The 24,921-nt window shown below is 41.2% G+C and overlaps 1 protein-coding gene and 1 long non-coding RNA gene across 2 annotated transcripts in view; both read left to right on the top strand.

Annotated features, from left to right (window-relative positions):
• Positions 1-24,921, top strand: part of MAML2 (mastermind like transcriptional coactivator 2) — a 343,174-nt gene that overhangs the window by 111,722 nt on the left and 206,531 nt on the right. The gene's annotated exons all lie outside the window — the stretch shown is intronic.
• On the top strand, positions 13,379-18,315 carry LOC132012155 (uncharacterized). The gene is made up of 3 exons (XR_009402542.1): positions 13,379-13,458; positions 14,184-14,313; positions 18,032-18,315. It is a non-coding gene; the product is annotated as an uncharacterized LOC132012155 (long non-coding RNA).

Here is a 24,921-nt window from a genome sequence, read left to right as displayed (position 1 = left end):
TTTAATTTGTTTGTTTTCTGCCAATTTTTTTGTGATTGGGCTCTCAGGGTTTGAGGGAAACAAGAGCCACATGCTTCATTATTGCTGTATTACAGTTTCTAAGGTTCATGCTCTTTGATATTTAATAAATACACCTTTAGAGTAAAGAGAAAGTGGATAGTAAATGTCAATTCAGAGGATGATAGAACTTAGTTGTTTTCACTGATATGCTCAATTAGGAATTGACACTGCCTGTAAAAAAAAAAAAAAAAAAAATTCATCTTTCTATACTAGGTGAGCTTGGAAATAGATTTACTTTTAATTTTTGCTAAGTGAAGCTTTTTAATATTACTTGAAACTAAATGGAAAATTTTCCAAATTAATGCTTGGCAGTTTAGCACATGGGGCGGGGGCAAAATCTTTCCTCTAAAGCAGCTTTTCCAGGGAACAGATTAGTATTAATTAGGGGATGTTTTACTAATGGAATATTTTTCTTGCCATTGATGTCACTGTCCTCCATCCTGGAGGACAGCATTATTGACAGTGATTGCTCATCTGTGTGATAGACTATAGGCAGACAGACCATTTCACATTATTCCATTTGCCCCACACCCTGAGACAATTGACTTTGGATTGAAAGCCTGAAGCTGTTTATCAGGCCTGGCAATATTTGGGACCCTACCTGCTAACACTGTCATTGGTCCAGAGACTCTTCTGGATTTCCACCCATCTTCTGTCTTCATTACAGAAAATAACTCGTAGGGAGTGCCTGGCTGGCTCAGCTGGGAGAGCATGCAACCTTTGATCTTGGGGTCATGAGTTTAAGCCCCACATGGAGCTTACTTAAAAATAAATAAATGAATAAACAAACAAAATAATTCTTCAATAACTTCTCACACAACTGAGTAGGACCCCATCAATCTTTTTATTATCTGTAGTAGATAAGATGGTGGAGAATACGGGATGCTCCCTATCATATTTATCTTTGCATCTCCGAGGCTTAGAGCAGAGATTGCCTGATAGCAGATGATTTAATAAGTATTTATTAAGTGACTGACAGAGTGAATGGCAGTCATGTCAACTGCAGTCAGTCAGAGGTGGGCTCCAGATCACAACTTTTGGTAACCACCTCAAATTTTCTTGCTACTTTTAGGAGTTAATGATCATAGATTTAAAACCATGAATATGTACAGTGGAAGTGCTAGGCTATTTCTATAATATTTGTATCAGTTATCTATTCTGAGTAACAAATTGCCTCAAAACTTAGGATCCTGAAACAAATTGTCTCACAGTTTCTGAGAGATGGAAATCTGGGGACAGCTTAGCTGGAGAGTTCTGGTTTGGGGTCTCTCACGACATTGCAGTCAGGCTCTCTGCTGGGGCTTCGGTGATCCAAAAGCTTGAGTAGGGTTGGAGGATCTGTTTCCAAGCTCACTCATGACTGTTGGCAAGAGACCACAGCACATGGGCTTCTCCATGGAGCAGCTTGATTATCCTCATGACATGGTAGCTGGCTTTTCCCAGAGCGACTGATCCAAGAGAGATCCCTTTCGTGAACTGGCTTCCCAAGTTCCATGCTATCACATCCCCTGAATTCAATTCCCTAGAATAGAGGTGATTCATTAAGTTGAACCTACTACATTCAAGAGGAGCTTAATTAGGTCCTACTTTGGAAGGGAGAAGTATCAAGGAAGTAGTGGACATCTGAAACCACTAAACTATCTAAATATTGAAATCTTTCCAATATATTAACATGAATTGCATGCTTTTTTAAGTGGCACAATATATCACAATGTTCCATTTGTCAATAAGAAGTGCTTTTAGACAAAGTGCTTTTCCTGGAAATTAGCAAACTGTTTTAAAATGTTGTAAGTAATGCCATTTAAAAAAAAAAAAAAAAAAACCTCATAGTCATGAGAACAAGAATCACTAGTACTTGAAGAATCCAGCTAATGACTTAATTTTATCTATTTTCTTTTATTCCTCTGAAGTAGATTGCAACAAATTCAAATTAAAACAAATTAAGAACATCTACTTTGTACCAAGTACCATGTTACATGCTATGGGAAGGGCATGTATGAAAAAGATAGAGTCGATCCCAAAGAAACTGAGCAGAGATGATGGACACATGCCCAAAACTTGATACAATACTAAGCTCGCTGTAATGAGTTTTCTAATACAGGCACAGAGACAGTGCTATGGGAGCACAAGGAGAAAAAAGTGAATTGACATTGGAAAATGAGAAGACTTCTTGCAAAAAGTGCCCCTTGAACTGGACCTAAAAAGATTAGAGGCCATCCAAATAGATAAGATGGTGGTAGGAAGGACACAGAGCTCAGAACATGGAAGTCTCCTGGGGTGGGCACAGTGGGGAGGAATGCTGGACTCTAAGACGGGAAGGAAGGTACAGGCTGGGCAGCGGGGACCTGCCAAAGGGTTTGAACAGGGGTATTATTGAATAAACAAGCAGACTCCTACTTTAAGAACTAAAGCACATGGAAATTACAACAACAATAACTATTTACTATATTTACTCTCTCCTAAGCGCGTTAGACGTGGTATCTCTAGTCCTCGGTGACCCCTGATGGGTGCAGTTATTGTCATCGCCATTTTACCGATTAAGAAACTAAGGTTTAAATAGTTGAAATAAATTACCCTGCTAGTGAACTGGGGAGTGATAATTCAAATCTGGGGTTGTCTGACTCCAAAAGTCCATGTTTTTAACACACATGTATAACTCTTTCCTTAATACATTATGAAGAAAATGTTGGGAATGTGTTGAAAAGTACACATGGCTTGTCAATAAATAGTTTAGGGAACTTAATTATGAGACCCTAAGAACTTAGTATCCTTGTCTCTTACTTTTTTAGCCCTATCTTTAAACCAAATTCCTTACTGGAAACATACAGTAAACTGCCAGGGACAGCAGTGGGGCAGGGAGGGGGAGGAGAGGAAATCCAGTCTTGTTGAACCTAAACCAATCACCAAAAGGAAATAGTTCAAAAGAACAGTACTACTATAAGCGTCAAAAAAAGGAAAATACCTAAGCAGACCTGCCCCTGAACATTTGCAGGGCTCAGGGCAAGACAGATGGAAGCCTATGTACCATATATCTAAATATTAAAAAGTTATAAATCAGGATAACAAATGGTTAAATCAAATAATCTCTCTTTTCCTAGCTTGCTTGACAAATATAAATGCAGAATTACAAAATGGAAAAATACATGGAAAACTATGGTTCTTCTGTGACTAAAAGGCAATGACATATCCAATGACTGAATTTAATTATTATTGAGCATACCTGGGTAGCCTACTGCTTTCATGAACAATTAAATTAGGTTATACCCAATTATAAAATAATTATTCCTAAAATTTATTTGCCTTCATCTGCAAATCCCTAGTCTTGTTCTCATGACAAAGATTTTCATGTAACTTTTTTCTGTTGACCAGAGTGATCTAAACTTTAGATTTTAAAGTATTAAAAGTGAAATGTAACTTATTCAAACATACACAACTTGAATATATTTTATTTTCATCACAATGTAAATTAAACAAATGTGGAAAAATAGAAATTGTTTTTTGTGTTCTCAGAAGTTATTTTTCATCTAAAATCTTCAGTTTTCTGTGAGATAAAGGGCCAAACTCAGTTTAATTAATGAATGTAAGATTTAAATAAAAGTGGTTTAAATGAAGCTGGAATTTTTTTAACTTAATCAAATTCTAGTAAATATTTTTATGAAGGTAAAATTGTGAGCAGTATTGACTTAATTGCCAAAGAATCTCAATCACCCAATTCACTTCTAGCCTACATCCGTTTAACTTTAAGAGGACTAAGAGTTGTTTGATACTATGAGATACACTTCCACCACACCATGCGACTATTGGCAATATGTTGTGCTGATAGGCGAATACTTCTAGAACCAGGAATTAGAACATGAAAAGAAGCAACAAAATGGAAGCTTGGCGCTACGAGAAAATGATACCATTACCCTTTGCACTCATGCTGAGATGAAAGACTTGACAAGTTAATTCATTTGTCTTGTTCTTACCTAAGCACTTCTGCTGCTGTATTCTCCTTGCCCTTCAAAGAAGTGTCCTCTGACATCGGCATCGTCCTAGCCACCCCTCCTCAAAATGAAGCCACCTTGGGCTTCCAAGACACAGAGCAGGAGATATGGAGAAGCAATCCCCTTCAGAGCCTGAACAGTGCTAGTCACGACAGCAGAAGTTTGGAGTGCCTCATGATGCTGTGCGGCACTGAGCACCGAATTCCAAACGTGTGTGTTTGTCACACTCGTGGTCCCCCACGTCAAGGTGCAGGCTGTTGCTCAGCGTGGCTTTCCAGGTTACAACAGCGAGATGCATGTCAGGGTGGGCGGGAGGTGGGGATCACAGGGACAGGCTGCCCACATGAAGACTTCACCTATAAACGTTTCTCACTATGAAAATGTCTGGTTTTAATAAAAAGTCACCAGATTGTACCAAGAGAAAAAGGAAGGTTACAGGGATCCTTATGAATATGTGACCAAGTAGAAGATGGAAACTGGGAGGAAGTGAAGTGAAATGCAAGGGAATGAGATATTGGAAAAAGGGAATAAAAACCAGCCGAGAATGGAAACACCTGAAGAGCAGTTCTGGAAGCTTCCACTCCTTGCTGCTGTACGAGTGACCAGCTCCTATGTATACTGACCTGACTCTTCTACTCCCGTCTGCAAATAAAGCAACATTTAGCTGTTTTCTATTAATACTGAGGTACTCTGAGACTTTGGGGATCTTCAGTAGCAGAATCGAGACTGGGGAACAGTAAAAATAAATAAATAAATGGAAATGGAAAAAAAAATAATAAGTAGCTCGCACAGACTGCCACTCAGATCTTCCCAATACTGTGCAGAAGCACAACGAAGTAGTGATTTTGGTTTTGTGCTTGAAGACAACCTCTGTACGACTTTTGAAGTGATTCAAGGCTGTCCATGTGTTATCCTTATAATTGAAACAGTATTTCACCGCTTTTCCCAGAGTAATAGTTTTAGGGGTGGGGGTTTCAAACCCTGGGTACAGCCTGGCCTCCACAGTGTGACCCTGTTCCCAAAATGACAGGGGCTATGGAACAGATGGCCCAGACTGATGACAGCAGGGTTGGGGTTGTGCTCATGGGGCCAACTGGGACACCAGAGAAGGGAAGGCACATGGCTGTTTCTGAGAATGGATGGGTTTGGAATGCTTTTAAAGTTACTCATCAATGCAAATAAGATAGGAGGGAACTCAGGAACGTGCTATTCTCTGGGGGTACCAATGGGAATGGCGAGGTCAGTTACTACAAAGCCTACATAATCAGACACGGTGAGTTGTCTCACCTGGGCGGCCGTGGTTTGTGTCACTGGGTTGTTGGACAGCTGTGTTACAGCAGTGTAGTGGTGAAATCATTATTTAGTAATGATCACAGTGATAATGACCCTGCGCTACACATGGGTAGTGCGTCTTGTAAGCGCCCAATAAGTACTTACTGAATAAATACTCGTTCATCAATTGGCTCAACAAATGCCCACTGAATACCTGTTATAAAAAGAACTGGTGGGTCCTGACACGAAGGTGAACGTGTTTCAGCCAGAGCCTTCCCAAGAGATTATAGTTTTGCAGATGTTATGGCGATGACAAACAAATGGCCCAAGATGCTTTTTTTTTTTTTTTTAACATTAAGGATTTTGAAATTGATTTTTGGAAAAAGCCAGTAGAGAACTCAGAGGATGTACTGAAACTTACGTGTGTGTGTGTGTCTGTGTTTGTGTGTGTTTAACATATCCCAATATTAAGAAAACCTTACTCTTCTCCAAGTTATTCTATAATATAACTGGAAATAAAATATTGAAAACCCAATCTCACACATGGTCCAGATGCCAAAAAAGTCACTTTTCATTCAGAAGAGCACTGTCCATGGCATTGTTTTATTTTTAAGTTAACATAAGGAAAAAGAATATGTATGACAGCAGATTACAGGAAAGAGGCTCCTACTTCACTTCTAAGTTATGCAACTTCCTCACTGATGACCGAGAGAAAAATAAAGAGGCAGCAAATAATAAAGGGTAAGGCAGGAAGTATGTGGTGACAGGAGTCCCAAGAGGGCTCACCAGCCCAGTGCCACTAAGGAAACACATCTCTAAGGCAGTTAAAAGTTGTCCTGCTTCTCGCATAATCCCAAGCAGAGCACAAGGCCGTGGTTTAAATGTGTGCAGAGAAGTGGAGAAATAAGAAGAGAGTAAGGTCTCCGTCTCACTGAGGGAGTGAGACTCCCTCGTGGGTCTCCGGGCAGCTGGGAATTTGGAGCCTCCCCCAGCACTCATGCAGTGGTTCTTCAGTCAGTTCACGTGGGTCCTGATAAGTGTGACACACCAGAGGGAGTGTGGATTCAAAACAGATATAAAGGTAATCCCTTTGGCAGTAATACTAACTGCCCACCACCATCCAGTGGTTACTAGGAGTTGACAGGACACACACATGATCGCGCCTAAGACAACAACACTGGCAGAGGGATTATTAACGCCGGTTTCTCGAGGGACGCAAATAATCAACTCGGGACTTAGAGACTGTGTGTGTCCAACGTGACAAAGCTGAGAAGGGGCAGAGCAGCCTTTGAGGCCCGTAAGGAGACTCCAGGGCTCACACTGGAAATCGTAGTGCTGGGCTACCACTAGCTACGTGTTTTTCCTCAGGGAATTTGTAAAGGGAAGGTTGGTTCCTATGTTACGCAGAAGGTGTTAAACGATGAACGGTGGAACGGTGTGACCAATAAAATCTAGAGGGATTGGGGTGCCAGAGAACTCACGTCTGAGGGGATGTGGGAAGTCCTCCTGGACAAGGGGGGATTCACGGCTGGTTGCTGGAGAATGAGAAGTGCTTACATTGAGAAGGGAGGGTTCCACAGGATCTGTTTTCAGGAGGTCCTGTTTTATTGTCTTACTCACCTTGACTGGCACTAATGAACGTCAAAGATTTCAACAAAAATAAATACATTGAGGGTCCACTATGTGAGGGGCGTTCTTTTTGTTGCCTTAAAGCTTTTTAACATTCTTTTAAAGAACTGGTTAATCTCCAGGGTCTAGATCCATTAGACCCCAAGCCAGATGGCTCTGGGGAGCCTCTGGGAATGGCTGTGGAACCGCCTCCACTTTCGCACATACCCATGAAAGAATGGTCCCTTGGGAATTTTGCAGACCTGCAATGTGGAGATAATGTAATTCTGGTCATAATTCAACTGCCCCAGATAGAGAGTTGCCAGATTTAGCAAATACAAACACAGGAGGCCCGGTTAAATTTGAATTTCAGACGAACAACAAGTAATCTTTTAGTCCAAGTATGTCCCCAATATTGAATGGGATGTACTTATACTTAAAAAGTTATTTGTTGTTTATTGAAATTCAAATTTAACCAGGCTCCTCTATTTTTCTGGAAACTGCAGCCAGATAGGAACTGGGGGGAATATTCTGAGATTTTAATTTCCTTGGCATATGTAAATACTCCTCTGTTTTTGAAAATATCAAATCCTTTTTTTTTTTTTTTTTAAAAGAGGAAAGGAAAAGAAAAACAAAAAGTATCACTAGGGTTGCACACGCATATGAGATGTGTTCTCTTTTAACATGAAATCAGTGGAGCAGGAAAAGAGTTACATCGCAAGATAATTTTGTGGAACCAATATAAATCCTGTGTTTTTATACCTTGCATTTTAGTTCAAAAAATTTAACCTTAAAATAATAGTTAGGGTTAACCCAAGTAACTCCCTTACTCTGCATCAAGATAAAAATGCATTTCAGGCTATGTACCCTGAGGATAAAAAAGAACTTGCTGAAAACTGGATTTCCGAGTAATGCCCCCATTAAAGATGACAAGTGGGGTTCACTGAGGAGGCATATGCCTTCAGACTGAATTTTAAGAATGACGATTGTTTTTTAAAGTCGGAGTCAAATATCAGTCTTTAAACCAAGTTAAAGTCAATGCTGCAGCTGCCTTCGGTCTCTGTCACTGCTGTGAAAAAAATTCAAAAGGCGCAATCAAACATTTTTTTTCTAGTGCATTTTTTAAAACAACTCGAAATCAACACAAGCACACCAAATGCAGAGAGCAAATGTTTTTACCTATTTAACGTCTCCCTTGCTTATTATTATTAGTAAGATAAACTAGTCTCAAGAGCAGTAATGCACTTCGAGAGAATGTAAAGCATGAAAGGTAAAATGAAGTCTTGCAGAGGGAGAGACTTTAAATCACATTTAGACATAAATCCTTTCGGGTCACAGTCCCATAGATTACCAGCATCTGCTAAACCTAGATAGTTTATAATCACTAAAATTGTTTTAATCTTCCTATGGAAGGCTTACCAGAGAAGTACTGAATTACACTGGGTTAATACTTCTAAGGATGAACAGTCAAGAAATCGATGCATAAATTAATGCAGTGGCTACATAGTAACATCTAAGGTTTGTAACGTATCTGAACCAGGCAGCAGTTATCAAAAGATATAGCACTCCATTAGGGTGATATGTTCTCAGCCCCGTAATCGCCTGGAAAGTTGCCAACCATTCTTTGCCCTCCCCCACTCCTGCAATCATTGCTGACCTGTCATATTCTTAACCTTCGAGAAGAGAGGCTAAAGGTTGGGTTTGTAAAATAGGGAGAAAGCCATGAAAGCAAAAGCACAGATACCCCAGTGAGGGAAGACACGAGAACACACTATCAGTGGTTGGTGTTCTTTGGATCAAAGCTTCCGGTCATCTCAGATGTGGTCTGTCTCAGAGCCTGACTACCTTCCACACCCTGAGTGGGAGCAGTACAGGGAGCGTTTGGTGCTGGGTGAAATGTACGTTACGCACCCTGGCAAAATGTCACCATGCTGGACGAGGTCTTGGTTCTGTAGGTGGGCATTTGAACTTGTGTAAGTGCATAGGAATGAACATTCCCCTCCACTGACTTTCCTGGGACTGAGGGAAGTATTTCAATGCCATAGAGGTATAAATCAACAAATTATCAAATAGCTAAGTGAATTCTTATTCTACTTTAAGAGGAATAGCAATATAGCATGTAGTAAGCGGTTGAGTAAAGTGATTATGTTCCATGCATTCATGCATCCATTAAACGGAATCTATCGGTCTGGCTTCTCGTTCCACACCCCCATCGCCTCTCTCTCATGGTCCCCGGTCTCTAGGCAGACGCACTGTTTTCTGGACAGTGCGCTATATCGCCTCTTATATGCCTGTTTCCTTCTGCATGTGTTCCTGCCCTTGCTGGGGTTCCCCTCGGCTCTCCGTCTCCCTGCTGAGAGCCACTTCTTCAAAACTTAATTCAGAAATCACCCTCTGACCTCTACTTCCCGATATCACCCAGAGTTGGATGCCCCTCTGCTGTGTTGCTTTGGCCTTGTATTCATAGTCTCTGGGAGAAAGCACATGACATTGGAGTCCAATGAGTTGTTTCTCTGCATGCCCATCTCAGTGAGACCAAGAAATGTTCTTTTTCTGCTTTTGATTCTCATAACAGAGTATGATATGTGGCCCATACGGGTGATCGTATGCATTGGATCCGTGAATTAATAATGAACGGGCAGTGTGCCCCTGGTCTGGACGCCGCGGGAGGGGGTATAAGAAAGATGCGCTACCGAACCCCTGACACCGGCAGGTAAAACATCTAAATTACAAAGCTCTGAACTTAATGGCACCAGTGTGAGGAGGAGTGAGGGTAAAGTTCCAAGGGAAGGTTCGTGGAGAAGGTGATATCTAAGGTGGGCTTTGACAGGGGCATTAAAATGGGAGAAGGCAGTGGCCTCCTCTTCCTGGTAGGTTCACCGGAATGTAGACTTTTGGGCAAAGAAGTCAGGACATGGACTGTCAAGAGAAGGCCAAGAATGAGTGTGGGCTTTACACTAAGAAGGAGGTTAAATTCTTCCCATTCTTCATTCTAGGCAACAGTGGGCTCTTTTTCCAGTACCCAGTTTTATGACTCCTTCCTCTGCTCTAGGAGGCTTGCCTCCTTCCACTAATAACATGTGTAGATGCTGTCAGTGGTGTTCCTGAGGACTGGGGATACATCCATCCTGCAAATATTATGCGAAATAATTTTTTTAGCCAATTGAGTATGGAACTCTGCCTCAAAATATGCAGTATTCATCTTAGCCTTGACCTTTCTTTCCTGTTCTTCTTTTACAATTTTATGAAATACATTCTGGGGTCCCTTTTGGCCTAAAGCTAAAAGCTAGAAAGCATCCTTGTTGCCTTTTTCATCCTAGCCTGCAGCTTTTCAATGTCTGCAGTTGGAAACACCATCTGATGATGGAGGATAACAAGTCCAAGGGCAAAAAGCAGTGAGCTGAGGCGAGGGAGCAGCCGGCAGAGCGGAGGCGCAGCTGGGCCAAGTTCAGCAGCAGGTGTGGAGGCGGAAGTGCAGGGGGCAGGTGGGCACGTCAGGTGGCGGCAGGGTTCAGTGGGCCAGTCAGCGAACTGCTCACCGAGACAGTCTGTTTCCACCTTTCTGCACCACACCGAGCCAGCCACTGACCATTTCCTCCCTCAGATTTGCTCATCCTCAAAGAGGGAATCACAATGTGTCTTCCTCAGAGGAATGACTGACCAGTGTCTCATTCGGGAGCCACTAATAGAAATGGTCACGAAGACCTTTGAACACAAGAAACAAAGCACACAAGTAAAAACAACAGGAAGTGGAAAAGAGAGCACTCTGTGACCCGAAATGTTCTGTGTCATATGCCGGTGTCAGAAGGTTATAAGGCTCCAGTGAGATGTGTCACTTAGGAGGACGGTAGAGCCCGAGGACCCAGTAACTGTGAACCCGGCACCCTGTTCCGACTTCTCAGGGAGCACGTGCTTCTCCTGGAGCATTTGTGTCTGCGAGGGCATTGCCCCATCCTCAGCCTGTCCCCTTCTCAACTTTGTACAGACATAAGTGGCTGATTTGCTCTGCTACACAAATGACTCATGCTTTTGTGAGCTCCAAGCAGCAGGTCCTTCAGCAGCTTTTCTTAGCTCTGAGGACAGAAAAGAGGCACCCAGAGGCACATCTCTTACAGGCCAGGTCTTTTTGATTTGTGAAGCAAAGACGGGGAGGGAATGATCAGACCCTGAGCTCAATTATGCAAGATCAGCTAGAGAGTGAAACACGGAACTGACTTCAAAAGGCACCCGATTCTTTCAAAATCTTCAGCCTATGCTTCCGAATTGGACCCGAGTTCAAATTCTCAGTTCTCACGAGCGGTCAAAGCACGTACATCTGGGGCATTTCAGTACACGTGGATGTAATTAAGAACTTCGGGAGGGAAAGGCAACTGTCTGCAGCTATGAGCACACATCAGCTCTCTGACAGCCTCTGGAATCCAGCCGCCTTTAGAGGGTGGTGTGGGTAGCCAGCCACGGCTTTCAGGACAGAGATTTCAGCCAAGGATCTAGAAGCAAGTGTACAGCGTGTTCCATGTGACTATGAGCATGCCTCATCTGGAAGAGAACTGTACCAGCAGTTCCTGGAGTTTTCTTGGTTATTTAAACCCTCTGCCTTAAAGCGGAGTTCACGGCTTCTCAGCATCGGCAGCCGGGTCCCGTTTTGTTGTATGCTTTCACAGAAAGAATAAGAAACCATAGAGGAAAATGGGAACTAATGTCTCCACGGAGCGTATATCCCTCGTCACATTTAGTCCTCATAAGAACCCTGAAGAGTTCGTGCTCTTTTCTCCTTTTTGACAGACTTTTTCAAAACCAAAGCTCAGAAAAGCTCAATAGATTGTCTAGGATCTAGATACCTAGAAATGGAAGTGCTGGAATTAGAATCCAGGATTTCTTGACTCAAAAACCTATGTTTCACCCACAGCTTCAGTTCACCAGAATAACTTGGGCATGGCCTCAAAACCTATGCAGGAAATGTGTCTTAAAAAGGAATCATTTTTTATTATTCAACTATTCAGCTGTTTAGGTATTATATTACTAGAAATTCTGAGCACCAATAATCAAATGAAGGAGAAATACCTTCACTATACACGCATACACACACACACACAATTTATTTGTATGTATATATTTTTTAAATTGTCTCTGTTTCAGGACTGGGAATGAGCATAATTAGAATTCGCTGTTGGACTTGTGTCCACTTGAACCTGATCTATTTTGTCTAACGTTTCTTTGCAAAGCTCTCGAATGCATTGTTAGCCTATCTGATCCTGTCGTCTAGAGACCACAAAGTATTTCACATCTTACCCAGGGAACCGATCCCTTAAGGAAGAGAGGGCATTCTTCACTGACATTTCCTAATTTAAATCCATTGAATGTTGTTTCAACTGCCATTTTAAGGGCAAAGTAAAAGCAATGCGTCTGTAAAGAACTCTGTCACTTTTCTCCACGTGATGACTAACAGTGGAGAACTTAAAACCTTATCCTTGGTATCTTTTGGAGTCCAGACAATTCAACGCTCTCTTGGGATGAGTAAATATCAGCCTGTTCCCAGGAAGATTAACTAGTAAGATGATGGAGGAAAAGCTGCTTCTTTTTAGAGAGCTACACTTAAATTGGCCTCTATACGTCGTCTTAAGACAGAACCTCGGATGATTCATTTCCCTGGTGCTATGATTTCTAGAAAGAAAAGATATTTTATACAGTTTTAAGAGTAATGGTAGTTTCTTTCCAAGGTGTTAATTTTAGTTCCACAGTTAAGGTTTGTTAATGTAATATATTTACTGGCTTTTAAAAGGCCTTAAAGGAGAGTAGAATTAGCAGACCTGTGCTTCAGGGGACCCCATTTCTGGTCTATACTTGTAGGCAGATCCTCAATTTCTTTACCTGTTGTGGGAGTGGCAACTCTGATCCAGCGTCCTTCCTAGCTTCACATATAAAGGGTAATAAAAAATGAAGAATATTTAAGTACTTTGGAAGTTTTGAGATTCTCAGTGAGAAACAAAGCGTGAGTTTTGTGGATAGAAAGCCCCAAACTGAGAATTCAGCTCTGCTACCTATCACCTGTCTGGGAAAACTTCCTTAACTCCGTGCATCTTGATTACCTCATCTGTAAAGTGAGCCCAAATTAGTTCCTACCACGGGGGAAGCTGTGAGGAGCAAAGGGGCTACTGACCCTAATCAGAACATAAAGAAATTAGGGCCCCAGCTGGAAGTGACTTACCTAAGTTCACCCATCCACAAAGACTTACTGTGCTCTACCAAGCCGTGCGTTTGGAGGGGTTCCTGAGCTATGTTGCTTCAGTTAGCATGTGGCCTCAGCTGGTAGGGACACCCCCTCTCAAAACTGAGACCTGTTTTTTTGCTCCTTTGTGTCGGCAGGAGCAGTCCGATCGCTGACTCTTTCTTGTTTATGGGCTGATGACTCATTTATAAGTTATCTAAGCCTCCCGTTCTTCCTCTCTTGCTCTCCTCTGCCATCTCTGCTCATGGGAACATATTCTTTCTGCTAGCACTTCTCCTGGAGATTGTGAAAGAGTGGCGAGCAACAGTGAGTTAACTCCTTATTAGCAGCCTCTCAAGGCAGCGCCAAGCTCTTCTTCCTGAGAAGTTTTCCGGCTACTTTGATTTCTGCGTGGCCACTGGCCTCGTTCTGCTCTGCTCGCTCCTCCTTGCTCTATTCTCCTGTAAAGTCCTTAAATGTTAGCACTCCTCGGGGATCGGCCCTTGGTCTTTCTTCTCTCTTCATGCTTTTTGCTCTCCCCGGACGATCCCATGCGAGCTTGTGTCCTTGGTTACATCCATCTGCTAACCGGCGACTCCTAAATCCAGGATCTTTCACACGGGTGCCCACATTATCGCCATCTCCAGATGCCCACTGGACATGTTTGCCCGTGTCCTACGGCACCTCCAACAGGCTGTGCCCACCACAGCCCTGCTCGCTTGTCCCCCGTGTTCTCACTGTCTCGCTCGTGCACACACACACACACAGCACTTGCCTCTGCCTGTCCTTCTCGACCCCGAGTGCACACTCCGTATCTATCCACTGCACAAATCATCTTCATTTTATCTTCAAATTCTTACGTCTGGACCCCTTTCTCATCTCTGATAAAGATGTACCAGTTCAGCTCTCTTCTTTTTCCTTCCTGTGTTAGCATAATGACCTTCGAAGTTCCTCTGTGGCCTACTTCTCTCTCCATTTTACCTAATTTGCCTTGTGTATTCCACAAGAGATAATTTTAAAACCAAAATGTATCTTTGTTGATCTCCTATTAGACATATTTTGCTAGATCCTCGTTGCCTACAGAAGAGTTCTGCATAAACTTCACTGCCTGCAGAGGAACCACATACACACAGACGCACCCTCGATTAGAACTCCAACCTCCTTCCAACCTCTCTCCACAAGGTACCCCATGGGCCATTGTGTTCCAATCGCAATAATTAATTTGCTGCTGTTCCCCAAGTGCTTGTCCTATAAGAGCTGTGTGTTTTAAAAAGTAATCGTTATATTTAAGCTAATCTGATTTCAGATTTCTAATTATTATATTAGATATATATATAAAGATAGATGAGGGTGATAAATCTAAAAATAGTCCAATAAATAGAATGACGTTGGCATAGCGGGCAGTTTGAGGAGGGAGTGCACATACGATGCTATAGAAAAGGAAGAGACAAAAGAATTCTCAAACTTAATTAAACCAATTATACTCACATATGCTACAGTGTAAAATCGTATTAGAACTTGAGTGATCCATCCATATGCTGGTGTTAGAAAAGTTTCAAAGTGTGTAGTTAATTATTTAATATGGTGCTTAGAGATAAGAAGACAATAATAATAATTATACAGCCCTACCCCATTTTGTCGTGTGTCACAGATAATGCCTTTTTTACAAATTGAAGGTTGGTGGCAACCTTTCATGTAGCAAGTCTGTGGGCACCATTTTTCCAGCCTCGTGTCCCTGTGTCACATTCTCATAATTCTCGCAATATTTCAAAGTTTTTCATTATGATTATATTTGTTATGGTGATCTGGGACTAGTGATTACAACTCCCTGAAAGCTTAGATGATGGTTCGTATTTTTAAACAATCAATCACTTTTATTTTTTTTTTTTTTTAAAGGTTTTATTTATTTATTTGTAAGAGAGAGAGAGAGTGAGAGCGAGCACAGGCAGACAGAGTGGAAGGCAGAGTCAGAGGGAGAAGCAGGCTCCCTGCGGAGCAAGTAGCCCGATGTGGGACTCGATCCCAGGACGCTGGGATCATGACCTGAGCCGAAGGCAGCTGCTTAACCAACTGAGCCACCCAGGCGTCCCAATCAATCACTTTTAAAGTAAGATCTGTACAGTTCTTAGATGTGGTGCCATTGCACATTTGGTGGACTCCAGTATTGTATAAAAATAACTTTCATATGTCCGGGAACATATGACTTCATTTCACTTGCTTGACGGTGATACTCATTTTATTGGGGTGGCTTGGAACCAAACCTGCAATATCTCCGAGGTACGCCTGTGCTATCTCACATTATTGGGCACTTACTGTATGCTGGATGCTGTGCTAAGTACTCCATATGCATCACTTAATCCTCCCAATACCTCTTTGATGCAGTTCCTATTACTGCTTTTATTTAAATGTGAATAAAAGGGGCACCTGGGTGGCTCAGTGGGTTAAACCTCTGCCTTTGGTGACTCAGGTCATGATCTCAGGGTCCTGAGATCAAGCCACCATTTGGGCTCTCTGCTCAGCAGGGAGCCTGTTTCCCCCTCTCTCCCTCTGCCTGCATGTAATCTCTGTCTGTCAAATAAATAAATAAAATCTTTTAAAATTATGTATTTATATATTTGACAGAGAGAGAGAGAGAGATCACAAATAGGCAGAGAGGCAGGCAGAGAGAGAGAGGGAAGAAGCAGGCTCCCCACTGAGCAGAGAGCCCGATGCAGGGCTTGATCCCAGGACCCGAGATCATGACCTGAGAGGAACGCAGAAACTTAACCCACTGAGCCACCCAGGCGCCCCAGTAATCTGCATTTTTAACAAGCACTTTGATGATTCTGACTTCAATGATCTTCTGGACCAATATTTTGAATAAAACCTTGACTTAATGGATAATCGAGATGCTGGTTGTCAACAAACTGATGACACAGAAGCAAGAATAAAAAGAAAAATCAAAAAGTTATCAAACTCAAAATTCACCTCATTTAAAATACCATCATGACCTCACCCTGCCTTGATTCTCTCTAAACTTTCTCACTTCAAGTATCAACAGGTGAAATAAATGAAACACAAACTCCTCAGAAAAGGGGAGAAATGACTTTTGTTTATTTCCAAATGGTTGTTCTTTTTTTAATAGCCCCAGACATCAGTGCTGAAATGCTAAAAATTTTAGAGCAGAATGTACAAAACGTTCTTGAATTATATTTCATTCTTGGGTGCCAGGCACATTGAGTTTGTATCACAAAACACTGAAATAATAAAAAGCAGGTGCCCTGTCAAGTTTCTTTCATAATTGGGAAACTAAGAGTTGATGTATTTTGCAAAAAAACGTTGACAAAATCATCCCAGGGACTGCATCCAGCGCTTTTACCATACATTGAGTGAGATACGGATCGGAGTGGGGAGAGGGGATGCAGTACTCCAGAACATAGTAGGCAGCAGATTACGGTAATAACACCTTTTGTGATCTGTGGGAAATAAATCTCTCTCCTTTTTTTAATCCCTGCAGTAAAAAATGCGACCAGTTGTTAAAAAGAGCTTGCTCCATGAGATGGAGACTCTGAGTTTGGAAACTTAGAAAAAACCTTGCAAGAGAGCTAGTATGGAGAAAACAGGAAGACAACTTCCTCTCTGAACATACACCATTTCCTGGGGAGGAAGTGGGACTTAAAAAAAAAAGTTCTTTGTTGACTCTGTAACAGAGAGGCATCTATTTAGTGATGACTATATACGTTTATACAACCAGGACACCAACTTAAAAAAATAAGAAAATCCTTCAAGTAGCTTCTATATTCAATCATGGCAAAGTTCAAAGTTGTTGGATCAGTTGGTTTGGAATTTATTTTATTTTATGATCATCATTAATTTATTTAGAGCCACTCACCTAGTGCCTGGACAGTTTTTAAGGGACAACAGCCAAACACCACACACGGTGAAGTGAGGCTCTTACTTTCAATACTGTGGCATCTCCTGAGGCAGCCTACTATCCAGCAGGCAGAGAGGGAGAACGGATGGGTATTGCCTGGTGAACCAGGACCCGCCCTCCCCAAAGGCCAGCTCCAGGAGCCTGCAGGAAAAGGGGCAGCACCGGGCAGCGGCACAGATGGGCACAATCTATGATCTGTTTAGTCCATGAGATAACTATTGGCTGAAATTGGTTTATAACTGACTTCATCTAAGGATGAAGCAAAATCATGAAGGTGACCACAACCTACCAACGAATTTGGGGAACTGTGAGCACAGACCGAGAACCATGAGAGCCAAGAGTCCCTGAGTCTAAGGCAGTACCATACCTTGACTTTACATAGTAACTTTAACCTTGTGTTGAATTTTTTGGAACAGAATTCTCCCTGTAACTTTTAAGGGGCTGGAACGATGGGCCAGCAAGTAATTGAAATGGCATCCTTTGCGGCACACAGAAAAAAGGGAGCAGGGCTCAGAAGCAGCACAAAGCCATAGATTTCCAGATTACAGTAGAGAATTCTAACTGGTGTAGGCACAGGAAAACAAGTCCCTTTAGTGAGGGCAGAGTAAATCTCTTTTTGTGGAAACAAAAGGGGAAACGGATTTAACATCTTTCCTTAAGTTACCTTGAAAGAATGTTATGGTGCAAGTTTACTGTGTTTTTTCAGGAGATTGGATGATATCTTTCCCTGCCCTTTTTTATCCTCTTAACATGTCATGGTCTATATAATTTTGTCCTCCTTTTATTCACCAAAGTTAGGATGTTAAAAAGCTCTCTCTAAAACTATATGTTTTTTCCAGTGTTCCTTTTTATACCTTCATTATTCCCAGAAACTTCTGAAGTATTTGATAAATAGTATTACGGAGTTGCAGAATTGCCCCCAAATCCACACCCAAGATAGCCTTTACTCTTTACAGCCATTGACTATATTTGTATGTGGTGTTGCAGGCAAGAATAAAAGAAGAAATCACCTGCATTCTTTGACTTTCTGTTTAAAGGGGACAAGATGATATGGATTACCTGATAACTCTACACCTTTTGGCAATTTCAGTCGCCCTGTAATAAAAACTTTTCAGCAAAATTCTTTACTTTTCTCCTGTCTTAATACTCATCAATCACTATGGTTATCCATTTTGCCTGAAATAAGCTGATTTTTAATGACATTTAAGCTACGTTGTTTTCTGTGTTCACAAACCATTTGGAAAAGACTAAGGGTAAGATTAAGTCATAAAAACCTTTATAGCTTAATCTGCTCGATAATGAATATTAGTTCCATCAAAACACAAATTAAGGCAAGTATTTAGAACCAACAAATTCATAAAAGGTACTTTATTGCTAACGATATCAATTTTTCTATAAGCGTATAAATAAACCTTCCTTCTTCTTAAATGCGTAACAATCTTCTGCTGAAGGCTCACATGGAAAACATGAACAAAACAGCCAATCAAAAACAAAATGCAGCTTTCTTTTCTGCTAGAGATCAAGACCTCAGTGTTGGGCTGTTTAGGGTTCTCCTAGTAAGCAACCTTTACCCATCAGCTTCTAGGTTAGAAGATGAGAATGCAGCCTCTCAGGGGCAGTGACTTGGGGGGGCAGCTCCAAAAGTAGTCATCCAGCTTTCCAAGGAAATTCAACCTGTGAGCCGCCGCAAGTGTCAGAGGCTCTAGTTTAGGCAACATCAATTTTATACTTTTACTCATTACCAGTTCTTCACCAGCCTGGCCCTTGGACACAGAGTGTAGGTCAATAAAAGTTGGTAAAACTGAATTAAACTTATGGGGTGCCTGGGTGGCTCAGTCAGTTAAGTGTCTGCCTTCGGTTCAGGTCCTGATCTTGGGGTCTGGGATCGAGCTCCGGGTTAGTCTCTGTGCTGAATGCAGAGCCCACTTCTCCCTCTCCCTCTGCCTGCTGTGCGTGTGTGCGTGCTCTCTCTCTCTGTCAAACAAATAAATAAAATCTTTAAAAAAAAAATCTTAATTAAACTTAGCATGAACCACATGAAGGGACTGACCATGTCTAATTTATATTTGTATCCCAAATTCTGTGCCTGAAATATACGAGACACTAAACACTAGACACTAAATGTATGTTTAAAGATGAAACAATTACAGCATATGTACTGTGTACCGGCAATCCTGGTAAGGCCTTGAGAATGGTCCCTGGAAGTTCACACTCGGTCCCGTAGAACTGAGTGAATGAAATACATTGGTGGGTTTGTTATGTTAAAGTATAGTTGACCTGTGAATAGTGCGAGAGCCTTAGGGGCCCTGATGCCCTGCACAGTCAAAAATTCATGTACAACTTTTGACTCCCCAAAAACTTGACTAATAGCCCTCTGTTGACCAGAATACTGACTGATAACCTAAACGTCGATGGACATGTATTTTGTATACGATATGTATTATGCACTGTATTTTTACAGTGAAATAAGCTGGAGGGAAAAAATGTTATTAAGAAACTCAGAAGGGAGAGAAAATGCATTTATGGTATTTTTCTGTATTTATTAAAAAAAAAAAAAAAAAGGTCTGCATATAAGTGGACCCTCGCAGTCCACATTTGTGTAACTCAGGGGTCAAGTACTCAGAGAACTCTGAATAATTGTTACCACCAAAACAATAAATGGCAACAATTAGGTCACTACAGTAATTGCTCGAGGAACAATTCACAGATTGGAGCGTTCAATTTTGTGGCAACCATATGGTTATGCATTTCACCATGTTGACATCATACTGTAAAATTCACACATTATATAAAAAGAAATCACACCAGGAAAGTACAGGCTACCACAAATAGTAGAGAGAAAAACACATTACTGAAGTTTACTGCTTAGTAACAGATTTAAGGATTTGAGCTTCTGATTCTTAAGAATTTAATTGATGCCAGTTTTGAGAGGCCCTCTAATCAGTGTAAGAAGAACGAAGGGTAAAAAAAATGAAATATAGTAGACCCATGATGGGAGAGGAGAGTAACAGATTCCATTAGGCGCCGCTAACATGACCTCTAACACACAGAGACTCTGATGCCCACTGTGGCAGGGATCCCGGAGACCTGGGTCCTTGTTCTCTCTCTGCTGTGAACTTAAACACATTTCCTCCCCTATAACTCAAAGGCACTGAACTATTTCTGATAGTTGTGGTTAAAACACACACACACACACACACACACACATCTAGGGTCTTTGCCGAGACCTCTTAATGCATATGCTTTTATCTTTATAAACATATCAGTAGAATTACAGCCCCATAATTTAGTGACCTCTTTATTATCCTGAATATAATTAGCTCAAAAGTGTAGGTAAAACTATGTCAGCAATTCCTTAATACTGTCCCTTTCCAAAGGATCTCTCCTCCTCAACCTCCTTTATTTTTGTAACATATTCTCATATTTCTGTTACAGAACTTGCCTGGAGCAATGTATTTTACTTAGTGTGTTTGTATGTCTCTTGTCCACACTAGACTCTGAGTTCCTTGAGGGCAAACACCATGACTTCTCTTCTCTTTTTAGAGTCCTCACATAGTACAGGGATTGGCTAGTAGGAGCTCAATGAATACTGAATGAATATTTAATCAACTTGGTTGGGCAATAGCATATTTCATGTGTGTGTCAGATACTTTCCACTTGCCCCTGTGGATCCATCTCCACCCTTTTCCAGCCTGCTCTGGCCAGAAAGTTGTTGCTCCTTACAAAACAGCCTGCTGTTGACGACTCTCTCCTTGCTTCCAGAAACTTCTTTCTTCTCTGGGCCTCCAGGCTTAGGGATAGTGACAGTGTCTTTGCTAGTATCCCGGGGTTCCTGCTCTATCATTTGGGACTCCCTACTCCCTACTCACACCTGGATGATTACTCCACAGCCACTCCTCAAATTATCCTAATTGGAGTGTACCACCTATTTCCTGTCAAGACCTTCACTGATATAGTGGATAAGAAAAGAAGATTTCAATTGACAGTGTGTTTTTGAACTCAGATTATTAAGAATGATCAGACTGAATTTTTTGGTAAATGTCTCAACAAATACATCTTTATATAGGCTAAGTATTTTTATACGTGGCTCACCATCATTGATTCACCCATTCCTAAGTATGATGTTACAGATTCATTTCATTGTCTATACCACAAAAGCATTTTTGCATTTGAGTTAGTCATTTACTTATGTTTACATTTGGTCATTGATGTCTAAATGTATTTCTCTGTGAATTGGGACCTATTCCCCTGGAATACAGTGCCTCAAGGGAAAGAGTGCCATCTTTTTTAGCTAGCAGCCTTATGGCTGACTGACCTCTGAGGAAAAAAAAAAAAAATCTGGATATCTATAAATTATGAATATGGCCTATTAAGTATAGAGTCAGATCTGTCAGCAAACATTTTGTACATTTTTAGGTTGAATCTGATGGGACTTGTTACATTCTTTTCTAGAAGCAGCAATTCTTAAGGAAGTATATAACCAGTTGATTAGTGTATTCATGGTCAAGTAATCTGAAGAACTATTAAAATTTCCACTTTTTAGAGAGTATTAAACATATTAGTACAGGCAGTGGTCTAATGCCATGCCTTTATCATTGATAGGTAAACACCATGAAGTCAGAGACTTCCTTTTTTTTTTTTTTTTAAGATTTTATTTCTTTATTTGAGAGAGATAGAGTTAAAGAGAGGGTGAGAGCGGGTTGAAGAGCAAAGGGAGAAGCAGAATCCCCGGTGAGCAGGAAATCTGATGAGGGGACTCAATCCTGAGACTCTGAGACATGATCTGAGCTGAAGGCAGATGCTTAACTGACTGACCCACACAGGTGCCCCATCAGAGACTTTCCATTTTGTGTTCTGCTGAATCCCCAGTGCCTAAAACAAAGCCTGGCATCTAGTAAGTGTTCAGTAAATATTTGTTGATTAAATGTTATTAGAATTTGGATATATTACTGAAGAGTCTTTTGTGGTTTTGACTATATTGTCATTTATAAGTGAGAAAAAAGATGACATAGGTTCATATTTTCAACAGATATGTATCACATTCTTACCTTAGCCAAAACACTGCATTCAATGTGTCCTTTGGGAGCACACATTCTATAGGTAAAAAGTACTCTCCTGAACACATTAGTCATTGGTGGACCCCATCTCAAATGGCTTCTCTTCTGGATCAAAATATTTTTGCTCAAAGCAAGCTTTTACCTCCACTCTCCCAATCTCTGATTTTTTTTTTTTTTTTTTGCCAGCTTTGCAGAAATATATTGAAGCAATTAGCACTTTCCTAAAGAGTGTCTGATTCTATTCTGGGATTCCATGGCTGGTGACCATGTTGTGCCTTTTCATGTGTATTTGATTACACCAATAAAACTGCTGGAAAGCTATTCCCTCTTGTTTGATTTTTTTTTTTTCTATCTCATCCACAATGGGGAAGACAGAATCTTCCTCCTTGTCTATGATTTTTTTAAAGATTTTATTTATTTGACAGAGAGAGAAAGAGAGAGGGAACACAAGCAGGGGGAGTGGGAGAGGAAGAAGCAGGCTTCCCCCTGAGCAGGGAGACCAATGCTGGGCTCAAACCCAGGACCCTGGGATCATGACCTGAGCTGAAGGCAGACGCTTAATGACTGAGTCACCCAGGTGCCCCTTGTCTATGATTTCAATGAAGCCATGGTTCCATTAAAGACTTCCCCAAGTCCTTTAATTTGGTTTTCTTGTGACTGCAGTTGAACTCTACAGGATTTTATCTTCATAGACATTTTGATTTATTCACAAACACTTTTTACTTATTTGACTATAAGTAGGTCCTTGATGTGAGTCATTCTCAGGGAATAATCCTAATGGTCCAGAATTTGGAACATACAGAGTAAGACTCCAGACTTAGGGCAATTAATTGTTCCTTATTCTAAATAGACTTCTAGAGGATACAGAGTTTTTGAGGGAATGGCACATGGCAAGATAGTGTTGTAATTGGGAAACTCACATTCCCTTCTGGCAATTAAACTTCCTACTTCTCTTCCTCCCCTCCCCCTGTCCTCCTGCTCTTTCTCCTTTTTTCTTTTCTTTTTTTTTTGAGTGCCCAGAGATCCACTTCCCTTTTTAGAGTCACATTTACATGGTAGAGAGAAATGCTTTGAGAGCCATCAAAAAGGTGCAAATAATTATTCTAAATAGTTGCATACAATTAAACACATGCCATTTGTTCTAAAGAACTCATCCTGAAAATAATTCTTTACACTGTATTTTCAGATTTCATGCCATGCATCCATAAATAAATGAGGCCTTTCTTTTCTTTTTTATTAAGGAAAAAAAAAAAAAAAGAGGGACAAGAAAAACCAGCCATTTGTTCTCAAAAGAGGTGAAAAGCATTGTAATCCCATGAAATCTTGCTTCTAGATCAGAAAACCAAAAAGTTCAGAAGGGCTCGCCATCTTGGTTGTTTTTGTTACATGGAATTGTCTTTCCCATTTTTTCCCTCCTTTGTTACCTCTTTGCTCATGTCATGTAAGGATCAGTGCCACTGCTCTTGGCTTTATCTCCTGAAATGGCCAATTTCAGCTGGGCCCTTAATGCCATTTCAACATCTCTTCACCCCTTCACCCCTCCCCACCCCCGCACTTTGCACTACTGCAGATGGAAACTTGTCCAGAAGTTCCTAAGATGTCAGCAGGAAGAGGCGGTGGTGTGAGGCATAATGGTGGCCTGAAGGAAATAATAAATTGCAGGAGTGTTGCTGTGAGGAACGTACTAACTTAGGCCATCTTTCTCTGATGAAATCTGTCAGGCTCTTAGTTTTCCAAATGTGGGAACTTTTCGTGCTTGTTTTCCTCTTAGACACAGGATAATTCCCAAGAGAGATTCCATTCATTCCTCATAGAGAAACAGAAGAAAAAGATTGAAGTCGAGCTCATAGCTTATTAGGAGAATTGTATTTACTCAGATTTGATTCAAGAAATGGACTTGGACTATCAGCTTGTCCAAGCTGGAAGTTCCCCATTTTGTATCTGGACCACGTGGAGTTCAGGCATGGGTTCTCCTGACCAGGGATGTCACAGTTACGCTGAACACTAAGTAGACTAGTGAGTGTATCCATAGAGATTAATGATGGGCAAAGTCATTCATTAGGGGCATGTGCACCTATTTTTTGTGACTGATCTTTTCATCTGTTTGAACTACGGTTCTTATTACCTTCTAGTTGGTAATAATAATATAACTTGCTTTTCTTAATTTACCCAAGTGGATTCTTGGCCACCATCCCCCTCTTTATCCCTCAGGAGAGAGTTTTCAATAAAGTTTTCTTCTAGCTAAAAAGAGATTCTCTTCTGGATGGAACTAGAAGTTGAACCCTGCTTAATGAGATGGTTAGTCTTCATTTTGGCATTAGTCCAAACTGATGAGACATGCAGGGACTTTCACATTCATTTTTTTTTTAATTCATCTTTTATAGAAAATGTGGAGACTTCTGGGTGGGTTTGGCTTCCTGCCAATTAATGTTGCCACTGTTTTGCCATGATGCATGTTCACATGAGTCAACAGAAACCTTTTTGACTAAGCAGTTAGATTTTGACTAAGCAGTTAGATTTAGCATCAGGGGACTGGATGTGGGGGAACTAGAATAAGAGGAGCCATGAGTCCTCAGACAGAAGCACTGACAAAGCGTTCCCAACACAATGGAGTCATCAATAGTCCCACTCATCTCCCCGGAACAAGTTCTACATGACAGACAAAGAAGTGCTCAGTCTGTCATGACTTGCTCAAAGCCCCACAGCCCTGGAAGAATGTGGCACCTAAATCTTAGAGAGCATATAGCCCCTTTGAGGAATGGGGCCCCCAGCCCAATGCTTCATGTCTGTCTTCATCCATTCTCGAAACCAGCCTCCCTC

Source organism: Mustela nigripes, chromosome 1, assembly GCF_022355385.1.
Source record: "Mustela nigripes isolate SB6536 chromosome 1, MUSNIG.SB6536, whole genome shotgun sequence".
Lineage (NCBI taxonomy): Eukaryota > Metazoa > Chordata > Mammalia > Carnivora > Mustelidae > Mustela > Mustela nigripes.
This window is presented reverse-complemented; position numbering and strand designations above follow the sequence as displayed.